This window comes from Lepus europaeus, chromosome 15 (assembly GCF_033115175.1).
Source record: "Lepus europaeus isolate LE1 chromosome 15, mLepTim1.pri, whole genome shotgun sequence".
Classification (NCBI taxonomy): domain Eukaryota; kingdom Metazoa; phylum Chordata; class Mammalia; order Lagomorpha; family Leporidae; genus Lepus; species Lepus europaeus.
Genome location: NC_084841.1, coordinates 76,479,447 through 76,498,274, shown reverse-complemented (window position 1 = coordinate 76,498,274; position 18,828 = coordinate 76,479,447). Strand labels below are relative to the sequence as shown.

Below are 18,828 nucleotides of genomic sequence, written 5' to 3'. Positions count from 1 at the left end.
CTTGTCGCGGGAGCCGGTGGTTTCTGCGGGTTCGGAGGAGGGAGGCGGGCGGAGGCCGCGGCTTCCCGTCCATCCAACCCGTCCACGTCGTCGCTTTCCTTCTGCGAGGTCTGTCCTGGTTTCCCGTTCGGTTTCCATATCAGCTTTCTTTTTACAGGGCGGATGAGCCAGAGCAGCCCTGGGGGCTGACAGAGAAGAAGGCGGGAAGACCATCTTACCACTGTCCTTTTTGATAGAAAATCTTACCAGAATCGTGCCGTAGAAAACACACCGGAGCAGAGCTGTTCGATTAAACAGGGCAGCTGCACCCATTCAGGCTCTGCCCACTGCCCCCTCCCCCAACACACGCACGTTGAGGGCCCTGAGATACCTCCCTAGCTCCCAGGGCCCCAGAACTCAATTCTTTTAATGCTAATTTTAAAAAGAATATCTTCATATTCTTGATAAGGAGGGTGACACTTTTCCCCCTAGGTGCCTGATTGCAGGCTGTCCTGCTAAACAAAATCTGTGTCATTTTATTTATAATCAGAAACAGAAAAGCATAGATATCAAATTAAGACTCGGAGACACTTGTTTTGAGCTCTTGACAGCTAACAAATTCCTGTGAAGTGTTGCAGTTAGAAAGCATTATATTGGTGTAGGCAGGCAGCTAGGATAAAATCCATTAGGTTTGTGAGCTGGAAGACTACGCCTTCACCACACCCCTGTGTGATCTCCTGCCTCTACCTGATCTCACCTGGATGCTCACCTGCCAATCAGGCTATGTAACCACTCCCCTTTGGGAGTGGATAAAAGGGCTGGAACATGGTGCCCCACCCCCGCCTGTATTCGTTGTATACAGTAAGGAGCTGTTGCTTAATTCCAGGGCACCCGGAGGTGTTAAGGGTAAAGGTTCTTATTTTTTATTTATTTATTTTTTTGACAGGCAGAGTGGACAGTGAGAGAGAGAGAGACAGAGAGAAAGGTCTTCCATTTGCCGTTGGTTCACCCTCCAATGGCCACCACGGCGGGCGCACCGCGCTGATCCGATGGCAGGAGCCAGGTGCTTCTCCTGGTCTCCCATGAGGTGCAGGGCCCAAGCACTTGGGCCATCCACCACTGCACTCCCTGGCCTGGAAGAGGGGCAACCGGGACAGGATCGGTGCCCCGACTGGGACTAGAACCCGGTGTGCCGGCGCTGCAAGGCGGAGGATTAGCCTGTTGAGCCACGGCACCGGCCAAGGTTCTTACAGGTTGAAGCTGAGAGGTGCATGGTCGTTGGTCAACCAGTCCTTTGAATAGTCAGCGGTATCATGTCTTTTAGAGAATTTTGATGAAGATAAAGTGGGTTCCCATTCAGTCTGGGGGCTGCATGCAGAGGGTGGTTACTTTTTGCCCAGGGCCTGGGGTTCTTGGAAAAGAAAACCCTGAAGAAAAGACTGAACATCAAAATGCTATCTATGGCCGGCGCCGTGGCTCACTAGGCTAATCCTCCGCCTTGCGGCGCCGGCACACCGGGTTCTAGTCCCGGTCGGGGCACCGATCCTGTCCCGGTTGCCCCTCTTCCAGGCCAGCTCTCTGCTGTGGCCAGGGAGTGCAGTGGAGGATGGCCCAAGTGCTTGGGTCCTGCACCCCATGGGAGACCAGGAGAAGCACCTGGCTCCTGCCATCGGATCAGCGCGGTGCGCCGGCCGCAGCGCGCCAACCGCGGCGGCCATTGGAGGGTGAACAAACGGCAAAAAGGAAGACCTTTCTCTCTGTCTCTCTTCTCTCACTGTCCACTCTGCCTGTCAAAAAAAAAAAATGCTATCTATAGGAGAAATAATCTCGTGGGCTGGGTAGTTAGGGCCCTTGTGGGGACACTGGACCACTCCCTCAATTCACTGAGCTAATCTTAGTAAGAAGTTGATTTGCAATCACAAAAACTGGACAAGGAAACTTTAAGCTAAGGGAGAGAGGGTGGGAGACCAGGACCTAATGGTATTGTCCAGGGGTTTGGTTTACATTCTAGCTGGGAGGAGGACTGATGATGTATTTCCCATTTTCCCTACCTCCTCAAGAATTTACCCCATAAACTCCTGCAAGCTAGGGAGACCTGGGCATGTCTGCAGTTCCCACAGCCTGACATAGCCTCGGGACTCCACCCTTGTAATGAGAGGACTCATCTCTCAGCTCCCAGCCAGCATCCTAGGTTCCTGTTGGATTTTTTCCTTTGCTCCTTCCAACAAGGATATAAGTCACCATAACATAAGTTTTTAAAAGTTGCATTTCTTTCATTTGCTAATGAGACTGAACATATAGAGAAGACACATGTTGATGAGATGTTTTTGATTTCCTCCTTTGGGAATTACATCTTTATGTTGCTTGCCCATTTATCTACTGGAAAATCATTATTTGGTGGTAAAAAAAATTATCTTGGACACACAGGAGAAAGCAGTGAGCTTTAGTGAAAATACAAAATATCCATCAGTGAGGCTCTACTGTTTCCAAGAAAACCCACAAATGTGTCTAGATGAATTGTGTCAATTTCTTACAATCTACATCTATGCCTGCCAAGTTAAGTCATTTGAAATGTTAGAGTTTCCTAGATATGGTTGGCCTGAACATGTGACACCAGGGAACCTGCTATCCAAGATGCGTTTTGTTTATGGCTCCCTCTGCCACATCAATTGTACAAAGAGAGGATGAGCTATCCAGCAGGGTGAGTATGTTCTTTGTATAACACCTGAAGGAATCATAAAAATATTGGAATGAAAATATATATAGGATTGTTCATTGTTTTTTTTCTGAACAACTGTGATATCACACTCTTAAATGGTTTTCATGTCTTTGCAATATTGAGTATCTATTGCAGCCATTGAACACGGAAGACAATTTTTTTATAGCTTAGTTTCTAGAAGGTTAGTGGCTTTTATTATATTGACATTACAGGACCTATGACATAAAGGAGAAAAGAAGAGGAACTAATAACCTTTGAGGGGAGGCTCTAGAAGGTTTATACATACAACGGGTGCCTGACGAGAGAAAATGTAATTTATGTTCATCCATATGTGGTTAGCGCAAAGCACCATTAACTTGACAGGGTTTGGCTTAAGTGAGGTCTCTGGTTCCGGGCTTGCAATCTATTAGAAAATTAGATTGTGATTATGGAAGATATTGCTCAAGTGGCCTCAAACATAGGGCTGCCCAAACCCATTATTCCTTGCCCAGTCCTCCCTAATTGACATTTCTGTTTCTCTCATTTTAAACCTTCAGATTTGAACTAAGAGGCATGAAGGAGAAGGAAGAGGTGGTCTCTCACCCCTGTGTGTGCATAACTCACATAACTCGCACACATAACTCACCTGGCTACCCTAGGCGGCAGGGAAGCTGACCTTCTTTGATGCCAAGAAGCCATCTGGACTGTGGCAGGAATTCTTGTTTTACTTACAAAGATTGTATGAGAGGTGAACAAAGCAGATGTCTAGAGCCCTCTTGAGACAATGAAGCATTAATTATAAAACTGGAGCAAAGCAAAACAGTTTAACATAGAAATGAAAAGGAATCAGGTAACCTATCAAATCCCAAACAGTACCCTAACAGGAGCAGGTGTCTGGCCTAGCAGAGCCTGCTTCCTACGTTGGAGAGCCTGAGTTTGAGACCCAGCTCTGGCTCCTGCTTCTAGCTCCTGCTGATGCACATCTTGGGAGGCAGCAGAGATGGCTCCAGTAGTTGGATTCCTGCCACCCACATGGGAGACCGGCATTAAGTTCTTGTCTTCTGGCTTTGGCTTGGTCCAGCCTGGCCACTGTTTCAGGCATCTGGGGAATGAACCAGCAGACAAGAGCTTTCTCTCTTTCTCTCTCACTCAAATAATTTAAATAGTAATAATTCATCAGTAGATGTGTAGGTAGGGAAGGGAGATAGCTGAATTAGGTGACCTCCAAATCTTGATCATGCATCTGGTCTTATTAGCTCCAAGGGTTACTCAGTAAGTTTTGTTCTTCCAAGCAGAGACTTTTGTTGAAGTAGATGACTGCACTACCAGTCACTCTTAGCAGCCCATGCAATGTCCATTCACTTCTAACAGACCGTGCTAACAGACCCTGATTCTGTTTGGGTGTATCTCAGGAAAATACCTAGATAAAGATACACAGACTCCATTGCAAGTGACAGCTCATTCTGTTATTCTGTTCCGCTCATTCTGAAGAAAGTAGAAGTTGCTTGGTAGAAGCTTTGCTTTTTAAACAATCAGCTGGAATCCATGGTTGCCCTTTAGTCTCCATCCTTCTTTGGCTCACATAGATGACCTGGAGGTGCAGCCGGCATCTTGTAGCCATGAAGATGGCATCCACTAAGGATTCCTGAACAGGAAGATAGAAGTTTGGGTCCCACTGGCTTCCCAGTATTGCCACCCAAGCCCCCGCCTACAGACATCTTGGTTCATGAGGAAAATAAATACCTTACTATTTAGGCTGGCACCGTGGCTCACTAGGCTAATCCTCTGCCTGCGGCGCTGGCACACCGGGTTCTAGTCCCGGTTCTGTCCCGGTTGCTCCTCTTCCAGGCCAGCTCTCTGCTGTGGCCCAGGAAGGCAGTGGAGGATGGCCCAAGTGCTTGGGCCCTGCACCCGCATGGGAGACCAGGAGGAAGCACCTGGCTCCTGGCTTCAGATGGGCACAGTGTGCCAGCCGTGGCGGCCATTTGGGGGGTGAACCAATGGAAGGAACACTTTTCTCTCTGTCTCTCTCTTTCTGTCTAACTCTGCCTATCAAAAAAAATACCTTACTATTTAAGAAACTGTAGTTGGGCTTCTGGCACAATTAGCTAATCCTGACAGATACTGAAATATGGAACTAAGCAGAAAGATCAGATAGCAAGAGGTGAAGTGGAAGATGTTCCTCATGGTTTCTGCCTCTAGGCCATCATTCTAACTCCACCCTTTACCTGTCAATCCAGTATGACCTCTTTCCCATGATGCACCTGTGTATCTGGGAACAGGAAGGAGGAGACATCATAACGGCCAAATGGAAGCTGAACTCCAATGGAGGCACCGAGAAGCCCAGAAAGCTGCATGTTCACTGAACCCCGCCCAGACTCCACACCACTCGCATATTCAGTCAGCGTGTCACCCCCTACTCCATCAGTGATGGTTACACATGGGAATGCCTTTCTTCTTTTTGGCTTCTGGACCTGGCTTATGGGTCCTTCTCTGGCCTCTGCCCATGCTCTGTCCTCATAGGCAACTCTCTCTGGCCCATTCATGACAGCTATCTCTTGAATGAACATATGTTCACTCTCTCTTTTAAATAAATACTTTTCTCACTTGTGCACTGTTTGTATGCCTCTGCTTTGAATTCTAATCTCTGTAGGGGCAAGAACTTGGAATAAAAATTGAGATATTTATGCCCATAACAATACTCTTATAGACCAAGCCATAAAAAGCTGAATCATTTGGATCTTGTGCTATAACTTTTTTTCATGTGACTGCAGTAGCCATGGTGTTTTCCAGGAGGATTTCTTCATCATTTTCTACCACTTTGTGTGAGGAAATGACCCATTCCCTTCCCTCAGAGGAAATGGTGTCTCTGATTCTGAATTGTATTTGTTATCTATTCCTGTGTATCAATAATACCACAAATTTGGTTACCAGTGGCTGGGAGTGGGGTGGGATTGGGTTAGATGGGAAGAGTGGGCTCCAAAGATCTATTGCACTGCACATTGACTACAGTTAATGATGACGCATTGTGTGTTTGCAAATTGCTGGAATTCTAGCTTTTAAGTGCTCTCCCTGCAAAAAAGACAGAAGTATGTATTTAATGCATATGTTATTCATTTGATGTACCCATTCCACATTATATACATATTTCAGAAGGTCATGTTGTATACTGCAAATATAAAATCTAGTTGTTATTGGTCAACTAAAAATACATTTTAAAATAAGTAAATCTTTTCTATTACGATAATAAACTCAGAAGCTCACAGTTGCTGTGAGTTGGGAATCTGGACATGGCTGAGTGGGATTCTCTGCTTCAGAGTCTCATAAAGCCAACATCAAGGAGAGAACTGGGGCTGCCATCTCACCTAGGCTGGCCTTGCAGGAAGAACCTCCTTTCCAGTCATGTAGTTGTTGCAGTGTGTAGTTCCTTGTTGGTTAGGATTGAGGACCTCAGTTTTTTGCAGGATGCTGGCTGGAGGCCACCCTGAGATGTGGCCAGGTCCTTGTTGTAGAGGTGAGTCACAGGTGCCGTACCTGCTCCCAGAGAGGAGGTTGTGCAAAAGCATTGCCCAGGTGGCAAGGGTCATGAGGACGTATGGATTCATGAGGACATATGGATTCTGCTTCCATGTTAATGTCCCCGTACACTGAAAGGATCTCTGTCCTCATGACTACAGGACTTGGACAGTCTCTGTCCTTAATGGGGAGTAGATGTACACCAGACAACCACTGTGGAGAAATCACTGGGAAGAAACTAGGGAGGGGGCAGACTCTGGAGACTAGAGAGATTTCGTTCCTCATTGAACTAAAAGGAGAGACTATCTCTCAATTAAGGAAATTTTAATAAGTTAATCCTAGCCAAAATTTTCACTTGTGGAAAATCAGTAAGAGTCTGATTTCAAACTTAGTAGAAAGATGGCCTCTGACGTGACTTGATGAAGAACTCAAGGCCCAGTGACTGGATTTGAAGTACTTGTTCAAGTAGAAGATCAAAGGAAGGGGAAAAAAGTGGACTTATTGCAGAATAGAGAAGATCACATAAGCTCAAAGTCCAGGAGACTTTCAAGAGAGTGAGAAAGGAAGAGGGGACTTTGGGCTGGAGGCTGAGCAAGACCTGAGACGGCCAGGCAGCACAGAGAAGCACTGCACACCTGCGTGGCTGTCTGGCCCCATGCCAGCGGCCTGGCCTCCCAGACACTCCAAGTGCTAAGGGCTCTGCGGAAGGCCCAACCCATAGGAACCTCAGGACAGAAGTCTGAGGATCTCTGGTTTGTTGTCCACTACCTAACTCCTAACTCAGTAGGACTAAGAGGAGGGAGAGACCCCGACTGAGTAGCTGGGCCAGCCAAAGTGAGAATCCTGGGCTTTTGTGTTTCTGTAGCATTGAGTTAGACCTGCTTTTTCCATTAGTTTTTCTGGTTTAGCCATCTGACGGTTTCCATTATGAAAGAATGAAACTAGCAGAAATCCTAATATGGTAAAGAAAAAAAGTATCTTACTCATTTAATTTCTCTTAAATGCACCCGACTACTGGAGTGTTTGTGTTTCTTCCCCTTCTTGCAGTCAATAACTCATTCATAGACGAGGTAAGTAAATTGAAGCAAAGGAATACATCAAAACAACTTAAGAAACTTGTTTTTAAAAAAGATTCTTGTAACCCACTTTGAGAAGCTCTGATGCCAAAGATACTGAGTTATAGGTCAATCAATCAATAGATAGACAAAGAAAAAAAGGAACTTCAGGGTAAGGATAAGATTTTTTTAACAAACAAATTTTTTTTTAACTTTTATTTAATGAATATAAATTTCCAGTGTACAGCTTATGGATTACAATGGCTTCCCCCTCCCATAACTTCCCTCCCACCCGCAACCCTCCCCTCTCCCGCTCCCTCTCCCCTTCCATTTGCATCAAGATTCATTTTCAATTCTCTTTATATACAGAAGATCAATTTAGTATAAAGATTTCAACAGTTTGCACCCACATAGAAACACAAAGTGAAACATACTGTTTGAGTACTAGTTATAGCATTAAATCAAAATGTACAGCACATTAAGGACAGAGATCCCACATGAGGAGCAAGTGCACAGTGGCTCCTGTTGTTGACCCAACAAATTGACACTCTAGTTTATGGCGCCAGTAACCATCCTAGGCTGTCGTCATGAGTTGCCAAGGCTATGGAAGCCTTCCAAGTTTACTGACTCTGATCATATTTAGACAAGGTCATAAAAGACAGAGTGAGGATAGTAACCAAGGATCCTAAGAGTGGCATTTACCAGGTTTGAACAATTATACAGCATTAAGTGGGGAAGAGGACCATCAGTACACACAGGTTGGGAGTAGAGCCATTGGAGGTAGAGTAGAGGTTATGATTACAAAAGAATGAGGCCCAAGTGCACTAGACAGGGCCTAGAACAAAGGACAGAGTCATTATTAGAGGAGCTAAGAAAGGTGCTGTCTAAGCTACAAGTAATTTTTCTGATTTAGAGGCAAATAGAACCTGATAGAAGGGGCTTGATAATAATCTGTTGGACTTTAGGCCTTGTAAATTCAGAGGCCCAGGCCTATCTATCTCTTCACATGGGGTATATCCTAAGGGAGGTGTGAACCTCCTAGGGGAAGGCACTCTGTTGACTTTCATCACTTGGCTGGCCTGGGAGGAGAGCTGGCCAGGTAAAGGCAGGGGGCGTCTCTAACAAGAAATTTACAGTTCTGCCTGCAATGTTGCTGACCCTACTTGACCATCCCCTCAGCTGCAGTGGTCACTTTGGAAGTTGGGCTGAGTGAAGGGCTTTTCAGCTTAGAGCCAATAAGATCTGTGGCTCTGACCTGGGCATCCTTCAACTCCAGGGCAGGTCCATTTCCAGTGATCCAACTCTTGGCTGGCAGAGCTGCCAGGGCTCTTCACAAGCTGACTTCTGCTGAAGCCCAGGCTTACCACATTGAAAGCCACTGCAGTGGACTGGCCTGTTGGCTCTCCTTGAGGGCAGATCACTGTACAGATCAGCCATTAATAGGCCTGCCACCCATTGCTTCTGATGCCTAGCTTTCTTTTCCTCCTGGTTTACAAACAAATTTTTTTTATTTTATCACTGCTGCACTGAAGGCAAAGGAGATTTCCCACACTTCAACCATAAAAAAATAGAGCAAGTGAACCTCTAACAGGCAGCCATCAAACAGGGCAGCATTGTAGCATAGCGGGTTAAGCCACCTCATGCAACACCAGCTTTCCCATCTGAGCACCAGTTTGAGTCCTGGCTGCTCTGCTTTCTATCCAGTTTCCTGCTGATGTGCCTGGGAAGGCAGCAGGTGAGGACCTGAATACTGAGGTCCCTGCCATCCCTGTGGGGGACCAGGATGGAGTTCCTGGCTCAAGACTTCAGCCTGGCCCAGTCCTGGCTCTTGTGGCCATCTGGGGAGTAAACCAGCAGATGGAAGATCTCGTTCTCTCTGTGTGTATGTGTCTCTCCATTTCTCTCTCTGATGCTCTGCTTTTTTAGTCAATAAATTAATAAATCATTTAAAAAACTGGGCAGCATCTTCATCAGTTCTAGCTCCTTCAAGAACTATTGGAGATGAAGTAGATAGAGAAGAAAGGAGACAGACACAGAACTGGGAGTCGGCTGTGGATGATAACTACCTGGATTAGTCCCTTAAATTCTTTCTGAGCCACTTAAAAGCTTGAGAACTGCAAATTTGGGTATTAATATATGGGTACTAGGTGTGGGGAAAGCGCAGAGTATTCACTCTGTGGCTTTTAATCTGTAAATCTGCAGCTGACAAGAGAGTAAGGGATCAATAACTATCAGCTGTTTAGAAAGGGCACCCTCTTAAGGAGAACGACGGCCCACAGAGAGGAGGGCTGTGGCAGCGGGGGCAGTTCTTAAAGGGATAGTGAATGCTAACTAAGCTAATAAGGGGCTGAGGGACAGACAACCAGCATGAATCAGGTCTCCCCATTGGCAGAGCCAGGGAGCAGGGAAGGCTTGGGCAGCTGGTCAGTTCCAAGATGTGAAGCAGGATAGAGAAGGGTGCAGAAGGCATCTGGGGGAGGGGGGGAGGGGGTGGGAGTAGTGGAAACCTCCAGCCCAGACACACTGAGCAGCAACAGGTGCTCTCTGGGGATCTAACTAACCACATATTGCTTGGGGACTGGTGCCACCTCCTAATTCACCTGCTCGTTGATGGCAACAAATAATGCTTACCTACTTCCACTTTCAGATTCATGCAATTACAGAGAAGAGAAAAAAAAAAAACAGTAAAAAGGCCAGTAATGCTTTAAAAACTCATTTCTGTGTTGTATCAGTCAGGGTTCAATAGCAAAAAACATAATCCACCCAAGCTATTTAACCAGAAGAGGGTTTATTACGGGCTATTACGTGTCTTACATAATCATTGGGAAGGCTTACAAAGCACACTAAATTGAGCTTCCAGGAGCAAATCCCCAAGCCACAAAGCTCAAGCTGGCCACCAGCAAAGCTGCTTCTGCCCTGACCCAGAAGCCATCTGCTAAACTGGGCTGCAATTGCTGGCTCCAGGCTGTGTCATGCTACGTTGCACACTGCAATCTGTTCCAGCAAAGCGAGTGCCTCACATGCTGCCCCTCTCTCTCTCCACTGAATGCCTTCCTAAACCCAAGTCTCCCACCAGCCTTCCTGCCTGGCAGAGCCCGAAGCATGTAGTCTGGAAGTACCATGTTTGCTTCCCAGGCTCTGCAGGGGGATGAGAGATTCTGAACAGGCTTTGGAAGAGACACTCAGGGAGCCAATCACAATAGTGTATCAAGCTGAAAACAGAACAACTGTGCTGGACCCATTCCGTGTTTCTCCGTGGACAGTGGGGGCCCAAGTACTTGAGCCATCATTTGCTGCCTCCCAGGGTCTGAACAAGTTGAGAAAGAGTATGACTAGAAGTAATTCCTTCTTTTTTATGATTTACTTATTTATTTGAAAACTAGAATGACAGAGAGAGAAAGAGGGAGGGAGAAAGAGATTTTCCATCACTGGTTCACTCTCTGTCTGCGATGGTCAGGGCTGTCCCAGGCTGAAGCCAGGAGCCTGGAAATCCATTTGGGTCTCCCACATGGGTAGCAGGGACCCGAGCACTTGGGTCATCCTCCACTGCCTTCCCAGGCACGTTAGCAGGGAGCTGGCTTAGAAATAGAACAGCTGGCACTAGAACCAGCGCTCCAATATGGGATGCTGGCATTGTGTGCAATGCTGGCGCTGGTGGTTTTCTAGCCATAGGCACTGCCCAAGTGTCAGGGGGTCTATCCAGGTCATGGGTTTCCTCTGGCTACCCTGGAAACACCATACTTCAGACTCCATCCCCATTAGGGACTCACACATCTTAGGATCTAGAATCCATCATTTCTAGGCCTTTCCCTTTGGATCTTGGTGCTTCCCAAGGGCACTGCTGCTCTGACCCCTTCTGTCTCTGGGGCTCACAGGCCTTCACCTTACCCAGAGCTGACTGGGAAAAAGAAAAAACTCCTCTTGCTACTTTCCTTCTGCTCTGCCACTCTGCCACCAAAGGATTAATTTTTACCATATTCAGGAGACAATATTGTCTTCTAGCAACTTCTGCATTTGGGTTATATGTTTGGCCCTAAAAGGAAGAATATAAGATCCCCCAAATCTGCTTGACATAGGGGAATGAATAATGTAAAGAGAAAAACAAATTAATATTTAATTTTTCCTGCACCTTCTTCCTTCAGGGAGTCTGCATACCCTAGGGAAGCCGCCACCCCTACCTCCCTGTCTAACAAGAGCTCCAGGAGAGGATCCAAGTCTCTGTTCTGAAATGGCTGGCCCTGGACAGGAGCTCTCACATACAAAGCACACCTGGCTGTGAGGGCCTCTCTGTCCTGGGTGCCCAAGGCCTAGCCGGCCACTGTAGGTACCAGGAGAGTTTCTAATTCCTCTTCTTAGAGACATGCCCCTGAAGTGATTCCATCTCAGCACTGGCTCCATCCCACCCAGCAATTCTTGTATCCAGTAAGCCTCTGCTGAACCCTGCATGCACCAGAGGAGCTGCAAACCTGGACCTGTCTTCCAACCTCCATGATTCTCCATGAATGCCTGACCAGTCCTCAGGGCCCTTCTCTCACTACTGCCCTACCCCCAACACACACACACACTTCCTGAGCTCACTCTCTAACTCAGGCAAGCCTCAGCCTTGCCACTTCTAGGTGTGGGTTCCACTTTTTCATGAAAAAATTACCATGAATTATGTGAGAACTGTATGATATACCTTTGATCTAGCACTCAGATAAAGGTATAAAATATTGTGAATATAATCCAATCACTGACGATTCCCTTCTGAGTGCACTGTAGTCTACATGAAATGTCCATCTTTCTCACAATCCATAGGCATTCACTTATTGGCTGTCTTAGGTTTCCCACAATCCCTTGGCACTTTGCTTATTGGCTGTCTTGAATTTGTTTTACCCTACTAGGGGTGGGGAACCTTTTTTTCTGCCAAGGGCCACTTGGATATTTATAACATCATTTGTGGGTCATACAAATTGAGCAACTTACAAATAGCCTGCTATAGAGTTATTGGATTTCAAGACAACCTTAGGTTGCCTTGGCAGGACCAGGCCAAATGATTTCATGCGTCCTATACAGCCTACAGTCTTCCTGTGGCTCTAGTGTCCTGCTTGTTAGTGTCTCACCACATGTTCCAACAGGAGATCAGTGACCTATTTTGCAGATTCGGAGAAGTCCTTTCCTTGGCAGTCAGCATTTTGGGAACCCATGGGAGGGTGCTGCCACCCTGGGGTGCCACATACAGCTCAGAAGCAGTCAGCTGCTGCAGTATCTCTGCTTCCAGGCTGCAGTTAGTAAAGTTGGCACTGCTGGGCTGGCTCCCTTTGCTTGAGGGATGAGCAACCGTCTCCTTCTCCTTTCCTACCTTGACCAGCTGTAGGAGGTGAAGGGGGAGATTCAGAGAAGGGTTGAGTGCAGTCAGATGGAGCATGGAGCAGGATGTGGCACCAAGTTTTGTTCCTGCCTGAGCCTGTTATGGGTTCTAAATAAGGAACTCAGATGGGTCAACGTGCTCTATACCAATGCCTCTCGTGGCTGTGGAATGGCAGGCAGTCTTGCTGGCCTTTGGAATTGTGTTTAAGAATTAATATGAGGGGCTGGCACTGGGGCGTAGAGGGTTAAGCGACCGCCTGTAATGCTGGCATCCCATATGAGCATTGGTTCAAGTCTCAGCTTCTCCACTTCTGATCCAGCTCCCTGCTAATATGCTTGGGAAGATAGCAGAGGATGGCCCTAGTGTTTGGGCCCCTGCACCCACGTGGGAGACCTGGAAGAAGCTCCTAGATCCTGGCTTCGGATTGGCCCAGCTCCAGCCATTGCAACCATTTGGGGAGTGAAACAGAGGATAGAAGAACTTTCTGTCTCTCCCTCTCTCTGTCTGTAACTCTGTCTTGCAAATAAATAAATAAAATCTTTAATAAAAAATTTCTACTTATTTGGTCATTGGCCAGTCTTCTCAGCTTATTTGTAAGTTCTATGAGGCCAGAACTTGTATCCCTTTTTTTCTAAGCCCTGCTTTCTCTGCACCACACAAATTCTTCTTAAAGAAAAAAGGTGGTGTATTTGTTTCTTTGAAAGGGGGAGAGAGAGAGAGAGCTCATTCATCTACTGGTTCTCTCCTCTGGACAGCTGCAATGGCCAGGGCTGAGCCAGGCAGAAGCCAGGAGCCAGGAGTTTCATTCAGGTCTTCCACATGAGTGCAGGGGTCCAGGCACTTGGGCCATCTTCTGCTACTTTCCCAGGCACATTAGCAGGGAGCTGGATTGGGAACAGAGCAGGCAGGATTGGAATTTTTGCTCTGATATGGGATGCCTGCATACAGCTGCTTAACCTGCTGTGCCACAATGATGGCCCTGGCACCCCAGAAATTCCGATAGGTTGTATTTTCATTTTAATTTAGTTCTACATATTTTTTTATTTTCCTGATAAGTCTTTGACATGTGTGTTATCTAGAGGTGTGTTTTTAAGTTGTCTAATACTTTGAAATCTATAGCCATCTTCTGTTACTGTTTTCTAATTTAATTCCATTGGTCTGAGAGCATCCTTTGTAGAATATCTATTCTTTTAAATTTATCAAGGTGTATTTTATTGTCCATAATGTTGTCTTTTCTTAGAAAATACTCTATGTGTACCAGAGGAGTGTGTGTATCCTACTCTTGTTAGATGAATATTCTGTAAGTATCAATTAGACCCATTTGACTGAGTCATCTCCCTCCTTTCATCATTGAGTTTTCAGGATCTAACAAAGAACTTGGGCCTTTAGAATGTGCTCCATAAATGTTTGTTGAGCAAAATGGGGGAGGGTAAGCAAGAGAAAGGGAGAATGGATGCAGAGATCTTACACAATACTCTGCTGATCAAAAGTTTTAATTACTTTACTATGAGCTACACAATATACATTAGCTGTCGTTCCTCCAACTTGGTAGTAATAGTTCACAATTTATTGACTCTCTCTCTTCTATGTACCATACACTATTATTTTATGTACCACTGAACAAGGAAAAATAAACACCAAAAATAGATTCATGAGATGCCATCAATGTCAAAGATATTTAAATATGAAAACAAACTTGAGTCATGGAGTTGATGAAATATTGTGGTCAGCTAAAGTTTGTCTGACTCGCTGGATGGACCCATAGCTTGTCCCTTATGTATCTCTGGTACCAAGGACCGCCTGTGGCAAGCACACTCAACAGCTTTTTGTTATTTGTTTTGTTGCTCATTCAGCCCCACCAGCCTGACATTCTTCAGTTCCCATCCTTTAAGTCACTTTTGCTCTAACGCTGTTGGTGCTCCTGAGTGGCCAGTGATTTTCATTTCCCCTGAAATGAATTTGCTCCGTGAAAATCTGATTCCTTGTCACTTTTCTCATGACCTTGCTGGAGGCTGTCAGCTGTGGGATGGCAAAATATGTGCTCCTGAGGCCACTGTGAGAAATGGACACCACCACCTTCCCACGGTCCCCACTGTCTCCACACAAGCGCCTTGACCCCAGTGAGTTTACCATTGTGGTTGTGCGTGCCGAGGCAAACCAGAGAGGAAGAGAATTAAAGGACTTTTGAAAGCTTCAACTAAGTTTCTAGGGTTTTTTTTAAAGATTTTTATTTATTTATTTGACAGATAGAGTTACAGACAGTAAGAGAGAGAGACAGAGAGAAAGGTCTTCCTTTTCCGTTAGTTCACTCCCCAAATGGCCACCACGGCCGGAACTATGCCGATCCAAAGCCAGGAGCCAGGTGCTTCCTCGTGGTCTCCCATGTGGGTGCAGGCGCCCAAGCACTTGGGCCATCCTCCACTGCCTTCCCGGGCCACAGCAGAGAGCTGGACTGGAAGAGGAGCAGCCGGGACTAGAACCCGGCGCCCATATGGGATGCTGGCGCCACAGGCGGAGAATTAACCTAGTGAGCCATGGAGCCAGCTCCCTAAGTTTCTAATTTTTGGCTGGTCAATTCATAGAACTGATTTTTCCTTAACTTTTTTTTTTTTTTTTTTGGTACTTATTTAGGAAAAGCAAAAAGAAGAAAATAAAATCCAGGACTCTTTACTCTAGTCAAATAAAACCTGTTCATTTGAAACAAAACCTCTTTGAAAGAGGAATTGCAAAGGATGTCATGGTAGATGAATTTGGTCAGCTGAGTTCAGACAGTATGGTAGTTTAAAAACAAAAAAGAATTTTAAAAAAATTTATTTAGGCCGGCGCCGCGGCTCACTAGGCTAATCCTCCGCCTTGCGGCGCCGGCACACCGGGTTCTAGTCCCGGTCGGGGCACCGATCCTGTCCCGGTTGCCCCTCTTCCAGGCCAGCTCTCTGCTGTGGCCAGGGAGTGCAGTGGAGGATGGCTCAAGTCCTTGGGTCCTGCACCCCATGGGAGACCAGGAGAAGCACCTGGCTCCTGGCTTCAGATCAGCATAATGCGCTGGCTGCAGCAGCCATTGGAGGGTGAACCAACGGCAAAAGGAAGACCTTTCTCTCTGTCTCTCTCTCTCACTGTCCACTCTGCCTGTCAAAAAAAAAAAAATTTATTTAGAGGATTACAGACTGACATACAGAAAGAGGACCCATCACTGGTTCACTCCCCAAAAGCTTGAAACATTTGGTGGAGGGACTGAAGCAAAGAACCAGGAACTCAATCCAGGTCTCCCACACGGATGGGAGGAGCTCAATTGCTTGAACCATCACCTGCTCCCTCCCAGGGTGCCACATGAGCAGGAAGCTGGAGAATTGATGACGGATACTCCAGTGTGGGATAGGGACATCTCAACTGGCATTTTAAGCACTAGTTCAAATGCCTACTTCACAATAATGGGGTTTAAACATGTGAATTGACTGTGCATTCTCCAGTGAGCCTGCAAAGCATTCCCTAACCACGTGGCTGCAGAAGACACATATCTTCCTAATTACCCACTGGACCCTTGAAAGCATCTGAACTTTGAGCCCTGCCATGAATGGTGTGATTATTCTGCAGGACACACTCCAGCTTACCTTCCCCTTCATCCTGTTACTCTCATTTTGAAATTAATGGGTGGGGGGCTGGTGCTGTGGCATGGCAGGTAAAGCCGCCCCGTGCAATGCCAGCATCCCATGTGAGCACCAGTTCAGGTCCCGGCTGCTCCACTTCCAATCCAGCTCTCTGCTGTGGCCTGGGAAAGCAGTAGAAGATGGCCCAAGTCCTTGGGCCCCTACACCTGTGTAGGAGACTCAGAAGCAGCTCCTGGCTCCTGGCTTCGGATTAGCCCAGCTCTGGCCGTTGCGGCCATTTGGAGAGTGAACCAGCGGATGGAAGACTTCTCTCTCATTTCTGCCTCTACCTCTCTGTAACATTGCCTTTCAAGTAAATAAATCTTCAAAAAAAAAAAAGAAAGAAAGAAATTAGTGGAGAGGCGGCAAGATGGCGGAATAGGCAGGGAGCACACTTAGTCCAGGGGGAGAGAAAGTTTAATATAAGTGGAGATACTGCAGGGTCAAGGAAGAGTAGGGGATGAAACAGCAGAGGAAACTCTTCCGGAACTAGTGATTCACAGTGGACCTGCGTGGAGAGCGTGGGAGCCCAAGTTCGGGACACCAGCGGCAGACTCAACGCACCAGCGCTGGAACGCGAGGTGAGCCGAACCTCCATAGCCCGAGATACCAGCAGGCAAGCGGAAAGAGGAGGCTAGAGGGAACGAGGCTTGAAACTCCGTGGGGAAAAGTTCACCAGGCTAACTAGAAGAGAGAGAGGAAAAAAATAAAAAAAGTGACTGATACGGACACAAGTTTCTCTCTCTCCGCTCACCTCTCAAAGGCGAGCAAGACAGAGCAGGCGCCATTTTGGACATACGTCATAAGCAGGGCGACCTCAGGTCTGCACCAGCCCTGAGCCTAGCAGAAAAACCTGACTCTGTGGGGAGGGGTGAAATAACAGGAGATTAGCATCTAACTTGGCAACCCAGTGGGAGACTGCAGGAGAATTGGAGCCCACACTGAGGGCAGCAGAGATTCCCTGTGTGGTCCTTGGGAAAGAGCTTCCGATCTCTGGCTCCTGTGGGTATATCATTTGCCTGCTAACTACCTCCAATTACGTTCAGCTGTGCGGAATTACTTCCCTTTTAAATCAAAAAAAGAAAGAGAGATTTACCATACCTAACCTGGGAGTGTCATCCTTGAAACACCCTCAACCCTGAGGAACCAAACACAGCTCTCAGTCCACACTCATCTCAAGCCTCTAAGGCTCCACTGAAAGCAGACAGTCCACTTAATATAGAGCCATAGTGTAACAAGAAAAAACACCACAGTGAAGAAACCAAATATCTCCAACATGCCAAACAACAAACGCAAAAACCAAGCTAACAAGAACAAGGAAGAAACTATGACGCCCCCAAATGAAAAAGACACCCCAATTCAAGATTATGAAGATGATGAGATCAAAGAAATGCAAGAAGCGGATCTCAAAAAATTGATAAGAACATTAAGAAGTTCTCAAAAACAAATTCTTGAACTACAGAAATCCTTCATGGACAAGATAGAAAATCTCTCTCGTGAAAGTGAAATATTAAGGAGGAATCAAAATGAAATGAAACAACTAGTGGAACAAGAAACTCTGATAGTGACTAGAAATCATAATGAAATGAAGAGTTCAATAGATCAAATGACAAACACATTAGAGAGCCTTAAAAACAGAATGGGCGAAGCAGAAGAGAGAATATCAGACTTAGAAGACAGAGAACAGGAAAGGAAACAGGCAAACCAAAGAAAAGAAGAAGAAATTAGAAATCTAAAAAATATTGTCAGGAATCTACAGGATACTATTAAAAAACCCAACATTCGGGTTCTAGGAGTTCCTGAAGGCATGGAGAGGGAGAAAGGATTAGAAGGCATTTTCAGTGAGATACTAGCAGAAAATTTCCCAGGTTTGGAGAAGGACAGAGGCATCTTAGTACAGGAAGCTTATAGAACCCCTAATAAACATGACCAAAAGAGATCCTCACCACGACATGTTGTAATCAAACTCACCACAGTGAAACATAAAGAAAAGATCCTAAAAGGTGCAAGAGAGAAACGTCAGATCACTCTTAGAGGATCTCCAATTAGACTCACAGCAGACTTCTCATCAGAAACCCTACAAGCTAGAAGGGAATGGCGAGACATAGCCCAGGTACTAAGAGAGAAAAACTGCCAGCCCAGAATACTATATCCTGCAAAGCTCTCATTTGTGAATGAAGGTGAAATTAAGACTTTTCATAGCAAACAGAAACTGAAAGAATTTGTTGCCACTCATCCTGCCCTGCAAAAGATGCTTAAAGATGTCTTACACACAGAAACACAGAAACATGGTCACCAATATGAAAGAAGGTAAAGGAAGGAAACCTCACAGCAAAAGATCACAGGAAGCTCAATTTCTCTTTGACATAGAATTAAACTCTGATGCTCTGTTAAAGCAATGTGTTAAAGTAATCTATTATGTTCTCTTGATGTCTGTTAAATTCTAATTGTTCAAAAACAGCTGAACTTTTATTGAGAGCTATGGGTTATTTAAATATGTGCTTTTTTCAAAAATTTGAATAATCACCTTGTAACAATGATCAAATTTGGTCTATGTTATGTCATGATTTTAAGAAATCTTATTTC

The 18,828-nt window shown here is 45.9% G+C and overlaps 1 protein-coding gene across 1 annotated transcript in view; it reads right to left on the bottom strand.

The window, feature by feature from the left end:
* The window catches only part of ERAP1 (endoplasmic reticulum aminopeptidase 1), a 144,003-nt gene that overhangs the window by 54,653 nt on the left and 70,522 nt on the right, over positions 1–18,828 (bottom strand). The window lies entirely within an intron of this gene.